This window comes from Scyliorhinus torazame, chromosome 2, assembly GCF_047496885.1.
Source record: "Scyliorhinus torazame isolate Kashiwa2021f chromosome 2, sScyTor2.1, whole genome shotgun sequence".
In the NCBI taxonomy this organism is placed as follows: Eukaryota; Metazoa; Chordata; class Chondrichthyes; order Carcharhiniformes; family Scyliorhinidae; genus Scyliorhinus; species Scyliorhinus torazame.
The window spans coordinates 228,707,880-228,727,652 of record NC_092708.1 but is presented as its reverse complement, the minus strand read 5'-3'; the positions used below and the strand labels follow the sequence as shown (position 1 = coordinate 228,727,652).

The 19,773-nt window shown below is 40.9% G+C and overlaps 1 protein-coding gene across 3 annotated transcripts in view; it reads right to left on the bottom strand.

The window, feature by feature from the left end:
- cdin1 (CDAN1 interacting nuclease 1) overlaps positions 1 to 19,773 on the bottom strand; it is a 190,441-nt gene that overhangs the window by 149,265 nt on the left and 21,403 nt on the right. The window contains exon 2 of one of the 3 annotated variants that reach the window (XM_072484600.1): positions 13,487 to 13,540. The exons of the other annotated variants lie outside the window; for them this stretch is intronic. The gene's annotated coding sequence lies outside the window, so the exon portion shown is untranslated. The remainder of the gene's footprint in view (positions 1 to 13,486; positions 13,541 to 19,773) is intronic. 3 annotated transcript variants of the gene reach the window in all.

Here is a 19,773-nt window from a genome sequence, read left to right as displayed (position 1 = left end):
GGTACTCTTCTCATTAGTCCCTTGTCCTAGGAAGACACCAGATGGCAACTATGCACAAAGACGTGTGCAGTAACAAACAAAATCACAATGGCAATGTGTACAGAATAAGTTAATTAATTTAACTAATGTCTAAATATATTTCATAATAGTATTTCATGAAGTGCTTAGAAACATTATATAGGAAACATTTAATGGTGAGTTATATACATTGGCACCTGAATCTTGACTGACATCTTACCAAAAGGAGAATACTTTTTACAAGTATCAGACACATCCTACAAGGGCAATGAAAGGTAGGGGCTCAAACATCAGACATTTGTTTTGTATAAAATAAACCTTAGCTAAGATTTCTCTTGGCTGTTCTGATGATGGGTACCAAGATTCAAATTATAATCTGATTTATTATGGTGAATAGAATTTAAAGTATTTTTGAGATCTTCTGAGGGTGTCATGGTAGCCCTGCTGCCTCACAACGCAAGGGACCAGGGTTTGATTCCGACAGTATGGAATTTGCACATTCTCCCAGTGTTTGAGTGGATTTCCTCTGGGAGCTCCGGATTCCTCCCACAGTCCAGAGATGTGGTTAGGTGAATTGGCCATTCTAAATTGCCCGTTAGTGTCCCACGGTTAGATGGGGTGTCGGCTGCACTTTTGGAGGGTCAGTGGAGACTCTATAGGCCAAACGGACTTCTTCTGCACTGTAGGGATTCCATGAGTTCTGATGTGACTGGTGATGGGGTAGCTACACAAATGAAGGAGAAAATAAATCAATCTTTCCATTATGATTGTATACACGTAAAATCTAAATCCATTCCGAGCTGAAATGAAAACTTTGATCACTAACTTGAGTATTACATGCAGATTGGGGGGGGGGGGAGAAGAGTGGGGAAAGGAGGTGTATTGCTAATGACAGATCTTGTTCTTTATTAATGATTTAATTTCAAAAAATTAAAGATGTACGAAGTTATCTCTTTTCAAATGATTCCTTGTGAATTCATTTTACTCTGGTGTAGTAAATTTCAGAAGTTTACTGTTCCAAAACATAGAATTTAACATTGATATTCTCACTTCTTAATTCACTGAAAATTGAAATCAATGTTAAAAAAAAGAAATGTAAAGTTCATGGGAAATATTGGTTGAATTCGTAATTAATATTTGATGAGCATCTTCAACAGGATTCAGCTTCAATGGCATTGTAGTATTTGTTAGAAAAACAAAGCTAGTTTGTATTGGTAAACATTAGAAATAAGGTGTAATTTTAAGTGTGCTTAATTTAATGTATCTGTGCCTGGAAGGGTAAAACCTATGGTTAGATTTGTGCTGGATGAAGGTATTTGAATGTGTGGGGGTTAGTTACATTTCAACCGTTTCTCTTGTGCTTAGAGGGGGCTATGGTGTGATGAGTAATTAACCCAGAAACGGTGGCTTAGCAACTGGGGCGTTGTAAGGTAGAGGAGCTTTTAAGTTTTAGTTTAGCTCAATTTGATCGTAGCTGGAGACAGGATCTAAGGGAGTGAAGGTTTCCCAACTCTGAAAGACTGGACAGGACAGGACAGGACAGGAGCTGCAAAGAGGCAGGCTTCCTAAAGTACATGTTACAGTCTAGACCCGCAGGGAATTGGGACAAAATGTTTAGGTTACATGGCGCTGTGAACAGAGACCAAGGTATTGTTCAGAAGATTTCAAGGAAGAGTGTTCCAAGTGAGTCAATTGCAGTAACCAGATTTAAAGCGGGACAGCAGCCTTCAAAAGGTAAATCAAACATCTGATGCCATTTTAATATAGTCTGGGAATCAAGACTTCAAGCAATTGCGAGCAGTTTGCACAGCAGTCGAGACAAAGAAGTCCTAAAGGGGGTCAGTGTAAACTCCTGGACTGGATTCGCTGTTAAAAGTAGAGCAAAAGCTTTGTTTACAAGTGTCATATGGAAAACCTAGTCTGCATTTGGGAATGCAAACCATTAAGCGAAAACATAATTATGGGAGAAGATTTTTTGTTTTTTTATAAATTTAGAGTACCCAATTAATTTTTTCCAATTAAGGGGCAATTTAGCGTGGCCAATCTACCTACCCTGCACATCTTTGGGTTGTGGGGGTGAAACACACAGAAACATGAGGAGATGTGCAAACTCCACATGAACATTGACCCAGAGCCGGGATCGAACCTGGGACCTCGGCGCCGTGAGGCAGCCTTGCTAACCACTGCACCACCGTGCTGCGCGGGGCAAGATTTTAATGCGTCTTCTTGGGAGTGGAGTTTGGAAACTCCCACGTGAAACATCTGGGGGGGGGGGGGGGGGAAGAGATTTGGAGGAGAGGTCTACAAACATTCAACTGGGGTTCCGAATGGAGAGTGGGTTTTGCCCAGTCACCTTGTGTGCTCAAAAGGGCCTGTTAATGAAACGATTATAGTTTAAGATGTACTTTGTAATCAGTATTAATCCTAAAGCCTGTGTGTAATTGTTAAAGGGGGGGGGGGGGCAGAGTAAAGGCATACAGTGTAATAATAACATTTTTACATGTGTAATAAATGTTTTTGTTCTTGTTAAAACTAATTAGTGGTCCTGTGATTTTGCCCCTCCACATTTTACATTTTTAAATTACGGTCTTTTGAGCCTTTGAGGAACTTTTCACAGTAACGTCATTGAAGCCTACTTGTGACAATGAGTGATTATTATTATTGAGGGATCTTCCCTCCAGTTATAACACCAGCTGGGATTGTAAAATACTTTAAGAATTGTGAGGTATGCAGTTCAATAAAATTTCTACACATTGTATGGTTATACCGTAGTTACTTTACTGCATAACAAAACTTTTCCATGATGCAGTCAATGGGAAATCAGCAGTTAAATAATAACATTAAATGGCTATACTTCATAATTGCAGTATTTATGACAGTATTGAAATTAGTTACAGTTTTCAAAAAGCAAAGACAAAGCCTTTGTACAGTCAACTCTATTTAAGTGAACTTCTTTACATGGACAATTGTTCCATTTATCGTATTTTTAAAAAAAAAAAAGGTTAAAACAATTTGGAATATTGAACTGCCATCACCCCTCCAAAACAAAGAAAACTGAGTCAATATTAAACTTCATCATTGAACTAGAACAAAAAAGTAATAATAACAAATTAATTTTTTATTTTTATAAATTTAGAGTACCTAATTATTTTTTTCCAATTAAGGAGCAACTTATTTTGGTCAATCCACCTACCCTGCACATCTTTGGGTTGTGGGGGTGAGACCCATGCAGACACGGGGAGAATGTGCAAACTCCACACGGGCAGTGACCCAGAGCCGGGATCGAACCCAGGTCCTCAGTGCCATGAGGCAGCAGTGCTAAATACTGCGCCACTGTGCCGCCCCTAATACAAAATTAATAAAAGAAAAATACAGCAGACACTGCAAATCTGAATTTAAAAAAACAGAAAATGCCAGAACATCCATTTTGGGTGAGAAGTTTCGGTTCTGTCCGAGTTTGTATGACTCTTCTTCAGAGCTGGAACTGAGCTCTTCTCCAGCTCTGAAGTCATATTGGACTCGAAATGTTAACTTGGATCCTCATTCCATAGTTGCTGACAAACCAGAGTTTTTCCAACGTTTTCGGTTTTTATTTCAAATACTCTGTTGCTCCTTTACTCCCACACACACTTATTTGTCCGTTCTTTGTGATTCTATAGCCTTAAATGATAAGAAAATAATTCCTAAAAATTGCTTCCTATTGATGCACAAATGACTTAATCCAGTGGATGTGTGTCCATCATTGAAATTTCGAACAACTGCCATCCCAAGATAAATAAATGCTAGCTTCGCCATATGGACTGTACCAATTATAATTGTGAATCTTCTGCTAAATTTGACCCTGCGTTCATATGTCCTGAATGCTGATGGTGCACTTTAATTGCAATGCTGCAACTTCCTCCGGTTTCCTCCCACAAGTCCCAAAAGACGTGCTTGTTGGGTGAATTGGACATTCTGAATTCTCCCTCAGTGCACCCAAACAGGAACCGAAGTGTGGCGACTAGGGGATATTCACTGCAACTCCATTGCAGTGTTAATGTAAGCCTACTTGTGACAATAATAAAGACTACTTCACACTATACAGTGTTCAATCTGGTTAATAGAAAGACTTGCATTTCTATAAAATATTTCAGGATCTCAATGTCCCAAATTTACAGCCAATTAACTACTTTTTGAATTGGTGTAACTGTTGTAATACAGGAAATGCATTAGCCATCTTGGTTCACAGCAAGGCTCCATAAACAGCAATGAGGTAAAATGACCAGATAATCTATTTTAGTGATGTTGGTTGAAGGATAAATTTTGGCAAGCGCATCAGGGGCAATTCCCTACTCTTCTCCAAAGTAGTGCCATTGAATTTTTTACATTCATCCGAGAACAGGAGGAGGCACAGTTTAATGACTCATCTGACAATATTGCACCGGAGCATCAGTCTAAATTGTGTGTTCAAATCTCTGGAGTGGGAATTGAAACAGTAACCTTACTCAAAGGCAAGAGTTCTGCCCACTGAGTCATGACTGACACAAAAAAAGTGCTCAGTGGACATTTTGGATACTGTAGGCACTTTTTAAGCTGGAGATCAGATCAAAAATCATAGATCAGGATTTATTGAAATTTAGACTGCGAAGACACAGAATAAGTTAGGAACATTGTTGGTCAGAGAGGTGAGAAACCAATTAAAACTGAGGAGGAGGGAAGGTGTGAATTATAAATAAGTGAAAATGAGAAGAGGTTAGGAGCAGGAAAAAAAGAGAACATGAAAACAAACAATAAAGCATTCACAAGTTTATCAGTTGAAAGAGAAATGGATCCTCAGAGAAGATTGTCAAGTTGTAGATCAGGAAATGACAGGGTATAGTCAGGTGGTGGGGGAGAAGGCCAAGAGGGATGGCCGGGGGGAGGGGGGAAAGGGGAAGTGGGGGGGGGGGGAGAAGGAAGGGGAAGGGGGTAGGGGTTCTGCGACGCGGCAGCGGGTGAGAGATGACATGGTCAAGGGCGAAGAAAGGGGCCATCTGGGATGGGCTAGGTACAGAGTGGAATTAAAGGGGCAGGAGTTAAGTGGGGAAGATGACGGACGGTAGAGGGGATTGGAGGCGCAAGCCTCCGGTAAGGTTGATAACGTGGGGATTGGAGGCGCAAGCCTCCGGTAAGGTTGATAACGTGGAACACCCAGGGACTGAATGGGCCAGTTAAAAGGTCATGGGTGTTTGCGCACCTCAGGAGCTTGAAAGCGGGGGTTGGCTTTTTGCAGGAGACACACCTCCGTGTGAAGGACCAAGTTAGGTTAAGGAAGGGGTGGGTCGGGCAGGTTTTTCACTCGGGGTTTGATTTGAAATCGGGGGGGGGGGGGGGATTTTAATGAGCAAACTAAATGGGATTCGTGAGTGCGAACGAGGTGAGGGATCCAGGTGGGAGATATGTGATTGTGAGTGGGGTATTGGAAGGGGCACCGTAGTGTTGGTAAAATGTGTATGCCCCAAATTGGGATGATGTGGGTTTTATGATGAGGTTGCTGGCAACAATCCCGGATTTGGCCACGTACCAGTTGATCATGGGAGGAGATTTTAACTGTGCCCAGGAGCCGAGGGTGGATAGTTCGAGCCCCAGTTCGATGGGTAGGGTACGAATGGCAAGGGAGCTGGGGGATGTTTATGGAAAGGATGGTCAGGACCCAGGGGGAAGGGAATATTCCTTCTTTTCACACGTCTATAAGGTGTATTCGAGGATTGATTACTTTGTAGTGAGTCGGGAGATTTTGGTTGGGGTGGAGGGGGCAGAGTATGCAGGGAGAGTTATCTCGGACTATGCACCCCACTGGCTGGATATTCTGTTCAGTACGGGACGGGAGCAGAGGCCGGGGTGGAGGTTTGACTCGGGGTTGTTGGCGGATGTAAGTTTTTGTGATAAGATGCGTTTGGCGATTATGTGCCGTTCAATCAGAATGGGGAGGTGTCGGCGGCCATTTTTTGGGAAGTACTGAAGGCAGTGGTCCGGGGAGAAATTATCTCATTTACGGTTCGTGCGAATAAGGAAAGGAGGGCGGAACATGACCATCTAGTGAGCGAGATAGTGGAGGTGGACAGGGAATATTCGAGGGTGCCCACCGTGGAGGGATTGGCAAGGAGGAAAAAGTTGCAGGGGCAATTTGACAGGCTGACAACAGGGAGGGCGGTAGGGCAACTGCATAGGGCAAGAGGGGTGCAATATGAGTATGGGGAGAAGGTGATCCGCATGCTGGCGCACCAGCTGCGGAGGCAGGCTGCGTCCAGGGAAATATTGAAGATCCGAACTGGGATTGGGGATGTGGTGTCAGAACCAGGGAAGATAAATGAGGCATTTAGAGAGTATTATCAGGGACTTTATGAGGCAGACCCAGGGGCAGAGGAGGGAGACATGGGGTGGTTTCTAGACGAGTTGGAATTTCCCCAGGTGGAGGAAGCAAAGAGGCAGGCGTTGGAGGAGCCCCTGGGGCTGAGGGAGGTGCTGGATAGTATCAGGGGTATGAAGTCAGGGAAGGCCCCTGGGCCGGATGGGTACCCGGCAGAATTTTATAAGGAATTTGCGGCGGATCTGACACCACATCTGTTGGGGGCGTTTAATGAAGCACTGGAGAAGGGGGAGTTGCCGGAGACGATGAAGTAATCACACTAATCCCCAAAAAAGGAAAGGATCCGGTGGAATGTGGGTCGTATAGACCCATATCACCATTGAACACGAATGGGAAAGTATTGGCTGAGTTGTTGGCAGGGAGGATTGTGTCCTGGGAGTGGTTGCAGAAGATCAAAAAGGCTTTGTGAAGGGCAGGCAGCTCGCGAGTAATATAAGACGGCTGTTTAATGTGGTGGTGAATCCGTCGAGAGCTCTGGTACCGGAGATGGTGGTGTCCATGGACGCGGAGAAAGCATTTGATCGGGTGGAGTGGAGGTACTTGTTCGAAGTTTTAGGAAGATTTGGGTTTGGGCCGAGATTTGTGGCATGGGTGCGGTTGCTGTATGTGGCGCCAAGAGCGAGGGTGAGGACGAATGATATGAGCTCACAAAGCTTTGACTTACACAGGGGTACAAGGCAGGGGTGCCCGCTGTCGCCGCTGCTGTTTGCGCTGGCCATAGAGCCATTGGCGATGGCACTCAGGGGGCCGGCACAGTGGCAGGGGATAATGAGGGGACAGAGGGAGCATCGGGTGTTGTTCTATGCCGACGACCTCTTGCTGTATGTTTTGGATCCGTTGGAGAGTATGGGAAGGATTATGGTGAGTGAGGGAGGTGTGGGCAGGGGCCAGCGAATCATGCGCACATGTTTTGGGGTTGTGAAAAATTGGGAAGATTCTGGACGGGAGTGTTCGCGGTCTTAGCCAGGATAGTGGAGGAGGGAGTGAACCCGGACCCTTTGGCGGCGATATTTGGGGTTTCAGAGAAGCCGGAGCTCATGGAGAGGAGGAAGGCCGATGTCTTGGCCTATTGCCTCTGTGATTGCACGGCGACAAATTTTGCTGGAGTGGCGGTCGGCATCGCCACCGGGGGTAGCAGCATGGTTGGGTGACCTGTATGACTTCCTGCAGTTAGAGAAGATAAAGTATGAGTTAAGGGGCTCAGCAGGAGTTTGAGAAAAAGTGGGGGATGTTTGTTGACGTGTTTGAGGAGCTGTTCGTCGCGGGGGGGTGGGGGTGAAAAAGGAGAAAAATCTGTACAAACTGTATAGTTGATTGTTGGAAAGAATGTTTCCCGCGGTGTTTATTTGCTGTAACCTACTTTGATACAAGTTCGAATAAAATGCGTTTGAAAAAAAAAGAGGAAATGACAGGGTATTAATATGCGTTATGTATTATTTTTCTGCGAAAGAGATTGATATCAGAAAGAGTTTGGAAATGAACGTTGTGATGAATAAAGAGGCTTTTTTTTTTAAGCTAAGGGGGTTAAGTTAGAGGAAGAAAAAGCGTCAGGGACTATCAGGACACATCCTAGGATCGTGATGGAGATGCGGGAGGAAATTGTAGTGGGTCTAGAAATAATATTTCAGTGCTATGCTGAATGTCGATATATGCCAGAGAACGAGAGTGGCCAATGTAGTCTTCATTTTAAAAAAAAGAGATGGGGCTAACTGGATAATTACAGGCCAGTAACATGTTACAATTTTTAATTAAGGATATCATCTCTCAAGATAAAGATAAAAATTCAACGTAGCCAGCAAAAATTTCAAACAATGTTTTAAGGAAGTGACCGATATCAGATGGAGAAAATGTAATGGATGAAATGTGCGTGGACGTTCGATAAACCTTTAACAAGGGATCACTAAAGATTACCTCACAAGAAATATGAAATATAAAGGTTGAAGAAAAATGGTTAACCTTTATAAAACTAAGACTTCAGCTAGAGTCCTGTGCGTAGAACAGAACACCACAGTAACAGCAATTCAAAGGCATTAGAGACAATGCAATGGAGTTACACTAGGACACTGCCTGGTATGATTAATACAAGTACAAAATAATTTGGACAATGTTAACACTTTTATTGGCGGGATGCAGATTACTGGGGGAATATGATAGGGTAAGTAGGCAGAACGCTTTCCAGTAATTAAGTCATGAACAATAATAATAATCTGTGGGCAGCACGGTGGTGCAGTGGGTTAGCACTTCAGCCTCATGGTGCCGAGGTTCCAGGTTCGATCCCAGTTCTGGGTCACTGTCCATGTGGAGTTTGCACATTCTCCCCGTGTTTGCGTGGAATTCACCCCCACAACCCAAACGATGTGCAGGGTAGGTGGATTGGCCACGCTAAATTGCCCCTTAATTGGAAAAAAAACGAATTGGGTATTCTAAATTTATAATAATAATAGTAATCTTTATTGTCACAAGTAGGCTTACATTAACACTGCAATGAAGTTACTGTGAAAAGTCCCTAGTCCCACATTCCGGCGCCTGTTCGGGTATACCGAGGGAGAATTCAGAATGTCCAAATTACCGAACAGCACGTCATTTGGTACTTGTGGGAGAAAACCGGAGCACCTGGCGGAAACCCACGCAGGCACAGGGAGACCATGCAGACTCCACACAGACAGTGGCCCAAGCCGGGAATCAAACCTGGGATTCCTGGTGCTGTGACGTAACAGTGCTACCCACTGAGCTACCGCGCCGCCCAGAGTAAAAGACACAAAATGCTTTGGGAAACGGGGGGGAATTGCTCACAGGCTGTTCTGAGGATGTGGGATTCTTTTCTGGGTTAAAAGCCGAGGCAGAATCTATGATTACATTTGATATATGAATAAATGAAAAACAGCCAAAGGGACATAAGAATGGGGTAGTTAAATTTGATTGGACCCATTTACTTGCAGTGAGTGCAACATGGTCACAGATTTATTGGGTTATTCAGCTGAGGAAACCGTTTTCCAAATAAAGGGAGAACAAAGTACATTTATGTTAAGCTTAGCTCAAATATGGAACTAAATGTTCTCCGCAGATGCTGCCAAACCGGCTGAGTCTTTCCAGCATTTTTTGTTTTTATTTTTTAAATACTCAGTTAGAAGGCTGCTAGAGAACTGTTGGTGAACAATCTCCCCTTGACTCAGTACCTGAATATATCAGTGGCATAACTGATATACACAAATCGTGCCCACCATAGATTCAACCTGTGCCTTGTGTTGGTGAGGGGGGATGGGTTTAACAAATTTAGCAGTGACAATGATGGGAAGTGGGAGGTCCCAACACTTCTTAGCCACTTAACTGTGCACATCAGGGGGAACAAAGAAAGGTGATTGGGTGATGATAGGATCAAACAACTATAATGCATTGATACCATCAAATTTCACACAAAATGATCTTTCATCAATGTACCAAAAAGCTAATCATATCAGATGGCATGATTCCCTATTTTGGGGCCAAGAATTGAGGAAAAGGGATTAAATTGGAGGAACACCCCCCCCACCCCCCGCAAATGATGGTTACTCATAGGGCACCAAAAAAGCAATTCACCGGAATATCTAATTGAGCAAATCTGGAAAAAAAAGCTTTCTGGCAATCTTTAATGATTTATGTACTACAAAATACAATGCGTAAGAGAGTCAGTACATCAATGTAGGATAATGTATATTAGTGATTTAATTTAGCTAATTATGTACATAAACTGGCTACCGACTTTGTAAATAAACTCTTGTATCGACAGGAAAGGTTTACATACATTACAGAGCAAAAGCACAGCAAATAAAACTTGGATTCACTGCCCGTCAACTCAGTTTCAACTGTAATTCTGTTCTGCAGTGTGGGCTGTAGCCAAGCAATACTCAATCCATTGCATAGCTAAAACTCCAATTCCTATCCTTTCTCAACAGAAAGTTTAAAGAGCGATGGGAATGGAGTAGCACAATGCGATAGATACTGGCCTCTCCCCTCTGGGACAGTTCAAATCCAGCATGGGAGATAAAGTCATCCATGTATTGGAGATGTGAAATGAATTTGGTAGTCTCAATTCACCTCTTATTGGGCATGGGCATCAGACAGACCCAAGGATAGTTGAGGAGGGGAATGGGGAAAACATGACAATGACAAGTGTAGTAAAAGAGGTCTTAAGCACATTATTTGGACCTCCGTCTGCATCTCGTCATGCCATACTGTACCTGGAAAGGCATGATGCTTTCACTGGGTGAATGAAATCGACACCATTAAAATCACACATTCCTTGAAAAGAAACATTTAATGGATAGATTTTCATTGTTTCTAACTTTCCCCTGCGGCATAGAATCCATACAGTACAAGAGGCCATTCAGCCCATCGAGTTTGCACCGACCCTCCAATAGAGCACCCGACCGTGACACATTACCCCGCCCTATCTCCATACCCCACCTAGCTTTTGGACAGTAAGAGGCAATTTAGCATGGCCAATCCACCTCAGCTGCAAATCTTTGGATGTCAATAAAAACAAAATTCTGAAGGAGGAATGTGCATCTATAGCTTATTTTTGTGTAGAAAATACTACGTTTCACTGCATCCGATTGGTAGCTTTATTGTAAATACATTATGGAAGTCATTGTTCAGTTTTTAAAGGTTATTTTGAACTCTAGCAAAATCTGTATACTTTCACCTGGAATGGAAATTCAGGTGAGGGACTTACTTAATGGTATCTTTTCAGCATTACCCATCCCTTTTAATTAACTAGCTTCAATACAAATTTGGTAACTACACTAGTGTGCAAATGTAATTCTGTACCATTCCACTAACATATGTAAATAAAACACTCTTCAAATGCCTGTAATATTTTAATGTGACACAATGCTTGTTTAAATGTTTTTAATGTTCATTAACATTTCTTGAAAGAATATCAATAACACAAACAAGCAAAGAGCAGCAGAAATAAAATACCAATATCCTGCCATACTCACCCCAAGGCACATGTGCGACCCATAGTTTTCTCCTCCACTAAAAGGACATTGACTTCTACTAGTATCTGATTGGATGAGGGGTTCCATAAAAAAACATGAGTTTAAAAAAATCTTCTATCAATATTGGCCTTGGAAGAAATGCAGTGCAGATTCAGAATGTTACCAGAATTCTTAATCTAAAGAGACTACATAAGGTAGAAACATATGTTCCCTGAAATATAAATGGTCGGGGAGGGGGGTTGGGGATTGGTGATTTGATTGTAGTTTTGAAAGGAATTGATAGGATGGATGAAAAAAACATTTTCCGCTGGAAAGGGGTCTTGGAAACCTTAAAAACTGAACCAGGTCATTCAGAAGTGAATTTAGGAAGCATTTCCTTCAATGACAGAAAGTGACAGTGTGGAACTCACCCCAAAAAAGCAGAAGATGTTGGCTCAATTAATAATTTAAAATCTGAAATCAATAAGATTTTTGCTACACTAGACAAAGGTAAAGAAGGATAATGATCCAAGGCAAGTGGATGGAGCGAAGATACAGATCAGCCATGATTTTATTAAATGTGGAAGCACCTTGAGTGGCTGAATGACTTACTGATGTTCCCATATATATTATAGAGTGAGTGAGGGTATTAGGGATGGTTCTGATTCAAGCAATTTATATCAGAATGCCCCACTTTGATGCATGATGACAGAAGATGATTAGCAACTGTGACATAGATGCTGCAGGTTTAAAGAGAAATAGTTAATTAAAGGAAACTACGCACCCACTATAGCACAGCCACTGAAGCAGCTATTATGAATAGAACTGCATGTGGGCAAAATATTTGCTCCTTCCTGAATGTATCAGGCAAACACATTTTAACCTACAGTAAACCAAACATCTAAATTGAAGCCGAAAACGAATCACTCGTTTAATGGGGAAAACAAGTTTAATATAAAATGCCTATATGTCAACTGCAAAATAAAAATGTATATTTCTCATGAAACTCTTACCCCAAATAAAGTAGTAGACATTAATTATTTTGTTTTCACCAGGTGCCGGTTTAATACTCTCATACTGTTTGCCCGCCTCATGCATTTTTGAGTGGTTTGTATATAGCTTGCTCCATAAACAAAGGTGTACAAAATATTTGCAAATAATTCTGAATATGTATTTACTGCAATTACCGATACACCACAAATTCATTTCTAGAAGTTAAATTTTAAATTGCAAGAGGTTTTCACCCTAAAAAGAGGTTAATAGCAGCTTTGCTGTATTTAAAATATGTTACATTGAAAACTCTGATTCGCAAGCAATTTATTATGAAACCACCACTGGGATATCTACATGGAGTAAATTATTGCTGAGAAAATGAGGCTCCTGCTGCTACTTTAAGTATGCATTTTGCATTTGGGTGCATTTAATGCAAATGACTGTGCTTAACTGTGCTCTTGAAGGGGAAATTATGGACAGATTCAGAGATGGCTCCAAAATATCACTGCAAATATGCAACTGAAAAACATCACTTTATCATCTTGATCTCAGTGAAGTTAGGATTTCAAACTATTTTAAACTTCCATTATATTTTTAAAAAGCAACTCTGAACACTGTGGCAAGTTTACTCACCTAAAAAAACAAAGTTAGAAGTTTCCTTTTGTTCCCATTCAGATTATAGAGGAAAACTCCAAACAGCTTACTCAAAACTTGAAATCATCTGGGATTTTTTGGAGAATCCATTGTACATTAAGGCTATAATTTATAACTAGTAAAATATTTACAGCTGTCTCAAGTTGTATGTGCCCCTCCAACTTTTTTCCTTCTGCCCGTCAAAGCTCAAATTCAGAACAGAATCCACACTGGCCACTTTCTTGTAATTCACCCAAATGCCCATTCCTTATGCGCGAGCCTAAACAAATTATTCAACCATGGTACAGGGAGTGGAGTGAATCCCATCCAATCTCCACACACACATATTTCCATGAAGAATAACTGAATAGTGGACAAGAATGGGATGCCTTCCATTTTTCCTTCCCAAACCGAGTGATAATGAAGTTAAATGCAACACTCCCACCACTGAACTGGCTAAGATCAACTAAAATCAGCACAGACCAAGGGTACTCACTTTCCTGATCTTCAGTTCCAAAGTAGGGAGGCTCACTCATGACTCTAAAAAAAGCTTTAAAAGATTCACAGAATGAAAACAAAATTCATATGTACAGAACAGCTACAATTCTGCTCCCTTGTCCCACAAGGTGTGATGTCCCAATCATTCCTGGCTAAATGCATAACAGTCCTAGGACAACAATTGGGTTCATAATTCATTGTAAATGAGTTATGCTTGTTGCAAATCTGATTCCAGTTAAGGAAAATAAAGTTTAGTACAGGGGTGAATAGGGCTAAAGGTAGAAGTTTCATCATACAAGTAAAAAATTAAATCCAACTTTCTGCAACATACTAGTTATATTTTACCTGCATAATTTGCATTGTTCCTAAATCTAAGCATTTAATGTTTAATATTTATTCCTAATGTTTACTATGAAGTGGCATTCATTTGGGAAATTAAGTGCATTAGTTACCCAACTACTGTATCGCTTAAAAAATAGAATTAGAATTACAGGGGAAAATTAAAAATGCACTTTACAAATAGCATTACTGTTCTGTAAATTAAATCTCAGCAAATGGAATATTTCTGCTTGAAAAGGTTTTGTTATCCTCTGGAGTCTGAATATACATTGCCTTTTTCTGCAACAAGGAAGACAATGGCCTTTACAGCTAGCTGATCACCATATCAATGGCACATGCCACAACAGAAAAGCACTAGTTTATTTGATTGATCATGGTAGATAAACCCCAAATAACAGAGAAATTAACAAATGCTTGACATTTGCTCAACATCCATTATTCTGACACTACTTCAGAATTTCAAAGCTTGAAAGCATGCTTAATCAACATTCATATTCCCCAGTGAACCACAGGCACCATATTGTGCCCCGCCTAAGCACTGATGAAAACTGCATATTAGCCATTTCCAAAACGTTCTGGGACTGTACACTGAGCTCGTGCAATCTCTTGTTCTGTACTTTCTTTTAAACATTTCGTAGAGTAAAGCATCTGCCAGTTGGACTCTGGGGATGTATGCAAATTGAATTGAATGCAGTTTTATAGGCAGGGTACCTTCAGATCAAACTTTATTCAAGGGGGCAGAAAAGGACTGAACAGGCCTCTCCCTGGATAGAAACCTGCGGGAATTTCTGCAACACCATTGGGAGATTTACCAAAGCGGACTACAGACAATCTCCAATTCAAATCTCCAGCATAGCTGTACCCTTGTCACTACTCTGAGTCAGAGCTGAACTTTTTCCATTCCAGTTTCTGTAGACACTAGACAGGACAGTGCAGCTAAGCAGGAGGTGCACAATTTGCATGCTGTCGAATTGTGAAAGGGTAACAGTGACAGCACTGTGTCGAATTCTTTTCCCTCTAGAACTTTTAACTCTGTAGGGTAGCATAGTTGACAGATGACACCCCAACATCTGTGTTACGTATACTGCACAGCTGAGGAACTTTGCTTTTGTGTTGTTTGAGCTGGCACATGACCTTACCTAAAATTATACAGCAGAGATAAATTTAAATTTCATAAGTCATTCTACCAAAGTAGACAGAAGGTATTAAACTGGAAAAAAAATTCAAAGACCATTTTCCATATCGTTATCATGTCCACAAGTGGACTGTAAATTACTAAACATTACAACTGAAGTTAATATTTTAAAAATTAAATCCAAAGTATAATTTAGTCACTCTGGGGGGAATAAAAGTATCACATCAAGAATTGTTTATTTCTAACATTACTAGAATAAGAGAGACATAATAAATTATCCCATAGATCATGTCTAACAAAATTTGTTTAAATTAATAAGAGACCAAGTACTAAAATTAATCTCAAAGTACACTATTTGTCTAAAATGAACCTTCAAATTCATCATTGGTAAACTGTAGTAAGATGTCAAATATATCAATTTATAAGGAAATTAACCAGTTTCTTCAGACAAGGTTTCACGGGTCAGTGGTTATTTTTCAGCCATTCCAATGTCAATAAATTATATAAAAGTTTTACTTCAACAGAATGAAACTCAATGGGAAGGTAATTACACCAAGATATTTTAAATATCCAAATTATTTGTTACATGACCTGACAGCCACTAACATTATGCAAGCCTTAAACAGTGCAGCCAATCAGCCTCACTTCTACCTCCTACCCAAAAATAAATAGTTTGAATTGTCTACAGCAATATTGGTATTCAACACAAATATAAATGTTTGCATTCAAGACATAAATGTAAAAATATATTTCTATCCTGAAGCTGCTGGACTGCATTTCTGTTGCAATGCTATTCTGCTAACTGTATTTCCTTACATAAAACACAAGGGAAAACTGTAGTTAGTGTATAGAAACAGAATATTCTTCATTAAATCTACTCAAGCAGATATTAAAGATGCATTTAATATACTGTGAATGGTCGGTGGCCACCACCAACTGTGACAGACCAGTTACTGATGAGCTGCCGCTGGACGTCCTTCTCAGCATGAATCTGTGTCTTAGTCTGCTGAAGGACAGTGATAGCTTCCCATGTGAGCAGCTCTATTCATCTCTGAAGTATTTACTAAATCACAAGCCCCTGTGCAGAAACCAAGCAGCTCAACGCATGCTAACAAATGATGGATGGCCTAGTCAATCCGTTATGTCTTGAAGCGTGATTTCCTGCCATTCCTATCACAAAACCCCCAGAGTATAGCATACTGATCGGACATAGAAAATATATTTTGCAGGCACTGTAAAGAGTGGCAGGAGTTCTTCCCATCAGGGCCTTAAAACTGTATTAGTTTTTGTGTGGTTCCTGAAACCTGATAAAGTAATAAAAAAAACTATGCCTAGATGTGTGCAAGACAATAATTATATGCAGATATTGAACCTCATCACTAAAAAATGGATCAAGAATAATGTTGTTACTAGTAAAAATACTCTTGGCTAACTTCATAAAAACATCAGGTACAATTTATACTCTTTACCGCACGAAAGTTACAAAATCAGCTCAGAGCAATACTTAATAAAATAATAAAAGTAAATTCTACATTCAGGCCTCTAATAAATGTTAATACCATTTAAGCAGCACTCAATATATGAAAACTGGCCAAAAGATACTTGCAAAATTCAACATATGGAGACACTTCTCCCATTCAACCTATAAAAACAGGTGTCTGATTCTGCAATTTTACTAGAGACCTCAGAATTTTGAATTTTAGCAAAGATACTTGTAATGCTGACATTTCATTACAAATGGGCTTTTTCTACATCAGGAGGCCTTAAAAAAGGACTTTGAAAACATTCCATTGTGTATTTATTTCCAAGAGTTATTATTTGAAAAAAAAACTAACCGTACTATTTCCCAGTTATAAAGAGAATAACGGAATCGGAAAAGAAATTGTTGGAAATGACAGGACAATGAAAAAAGCAGGACGTCAACACTTTAGCGTGTGATCTTTCCAAAACTTTATTCGATTCCTCTCCTTTGGAATTCTGACCCAGTGTACTATCAGCACGTTCTGTTTCCACTTCCAGTAAAAAGGAGCCCTTTACCTCCATTTATAACATTTTAAAAAAACTTTATTAAACCATATAACATTTCTACGTATTTCTATGCTATGACCATCTCCAAGAAGAAAGAATCTAACCAACTCCCCAGTCATTCAATGGTATTACCATTGCTGAATCCCTCCACAATCAATCAACCTCCCAGAGGCAGGGGGTGGAGCCTACAATTGACCAGAAACTGAACTGGACCACCCATCTAAATACTGTGGCCAGAAGAGCAGGTCAGAGGCTGAGAATTCTGTGGCTATTAACTCACCTCCTGACTTCCCAAAACCTGTCCACCATCTACAAGGCACAAGTCTAATGGAATACTCCCCACTTGCTTGGATGAGTGCAGCTCCAACACCCATCAAACTCAATGCCGGTCAGAACAGAGCAGCCCATTTGATTGGCACCCCATCCACCACCTTAAACATGTATTCCCTCCATCACTGACACACAGCGGCAGTAGTGTGTACCATCGACAAGATGCATTGCAGCTACTCACCAAGGCTTCTTTGACAGCATCTTCCAAACCTATGACCTATACCACGTAGAAGGACATGGGCAGCTGGCAAATGGGAACATCGCCTGCAAGTTCCCCTCCAAACCACACGCCATCCTGACTTGGAAAAATAACTCCATTCCTGCACTGTCACTGGGTCAAAATCCTGAATTCCCTTCCTAACAGCACTGTGGGTTTACCTGTACCACATGGTCTGCAGCGGTTTAAGTAGGGAGCTCACCGCCACCTTATCAAGGGGAAATAGGAATAGGAAACAAATGCTGGCTTTGCTAAACACACCAACATCCCATGAAAAAATAAATAATTCCATTAAATTATCCTGTGTTTACATTGGTAACCACCTAAAGGTGAGATATGGTATTGTCAACATTGAAAGCCTTGTTAAGGCTGCAATGTACAACTATTTTTCCAAAATAGAAGCTTTCGTAAAATGGAGTACAGAATTTCTGGACAGCACTTTAAAAGGAATTGCTATGGTTCTGGGGTGTATTGCGTGTAGAGGAAATGACTGCAAAATTATTAAGCCAGGAAAAATGGCAGAAAACCGGTTCAAAAGGAGGTCCAAGCCAAACAATCAAGAAACAAATGCAATTTTAAATTTTGGTATTTCAAAACAACAAGAAAAATGGCATCAATAGAAGGTCACAGGTTCTGACAACTTGAAGCATGTCTACTCCAGGCATGAGTCACCACTAAAAATAACAAGTTCACAAGTGAGGTGACCACACAGGTGAATAAGATTATTTTTCAAGTATTGTCAACTCAACAAAGTACACAATTCTCAGCACTCAGGACATATAAAGCTTTGGTTCATTCTTACTTGCAGTATTGTATCTAGTTTAATCTGACAAAATCTGGTGATGGAGATTCAGGTTCTAGGGAAGTTGCAAATAAGGCCAATAGAAATAATGCCTAAAATCAGATGTCATGGTTATAAAAGACTTGCAGAGTCACTTTGAGGTTGTTAACATTTTGAAAGTTTTAGCTGCAGTAGACCTCCATATATTCAGGACAGAGATAGCAATGAGACAGGAAGGTCTACCTAGAAAACACTTAGATGAAAAGCCAGGTTAGACAGAGTATATGTCACCTCCTGCAAAAGATTACCAGTGGGTGTGGTTAACTACATTATTTTAAGAGGTTTGACAGGTTTCTGACAAAGAAGGAAACGTTAGTTAATTTTGGCTAACAAAGTATGATACAATCATGGATATCTACAGCACAAAACGAGGGCATTCAGCACGCCACTCTAATGCCAATCTTTGAAAGAGCTATCAAATTTAGCCCACTGCCCAGCCTTTACCCACAATCCTGCACATGACTCTCATTCAAGAACCTATCCAACTGCATTTTGAAAACGTCTCTAGTGTCCAACTGAGTCTCCCTTTCACAGTGGTTCAGATCTTAATCCTACACATGAAGACATGTCTCATTTCTTCCCAGGAATGTTTGTGATTTTAAATCTATGATCTCTTCGTATCTATCCAGTTGTCAGTGGAAATAGTTTCTCCTTACTTACTTTATCAAAATCTCATAATTTTGAGAACCTAATAGCTTTTCTCTTTAATCTTCTCTACTCTATAAGGAAAATCACAACTTGTCCAGTTTCTCCACAACTGAATTCCTTCAGCCCTGTTATCATCCCAATAAACCTTCTCCATATCCTCTACATGGCCTTGAAATCCTTCCTAAAGTGCATGCCCAAAATTATTAGCTAGGACCTGACCAGGAGATTTGTAATAACGTTGTTGTCAATGCCTCAATTTATAAAAGCCAAATATCCTGTGCATTTTCTTAACCGCCTTCTCAACATGCCCTTCCACGTTCAAATATTTGTGAAAATGCACCTCTAGGTCCCTCTATTCTTTCATTTACAGTTTCCTTGAATGTCTGTGGAGAGGGAAATTTTAATTCTTCCTGATTGGGACAGAGCTTTGAGAACACAGAAACAAGGAGATTTCCATTTGGCCCTTTGAGCCTTCTCGGCCAATCATTAAGACGGCTGACCTGCTGCCTCAACTCCACCTTCCTGTACTTTCCCATAACACTTGGGTTGGAATTCTCCGGTTGTTTGCTGGTGGCGGGATTCACTGGTCCGGCCAGCAACACAGCGCACCCGCGGGTTTCCTGGCGGCATGTGGTAGCTTCAATGGGAAATCCCATTGACAGCGGCGGGTGCAAAGAAGAATCCTGCCGCCAACGAACGACGCGCCACTACCCACGGCTGAGAAACATGTGGCTGGGAGGCCAGAGA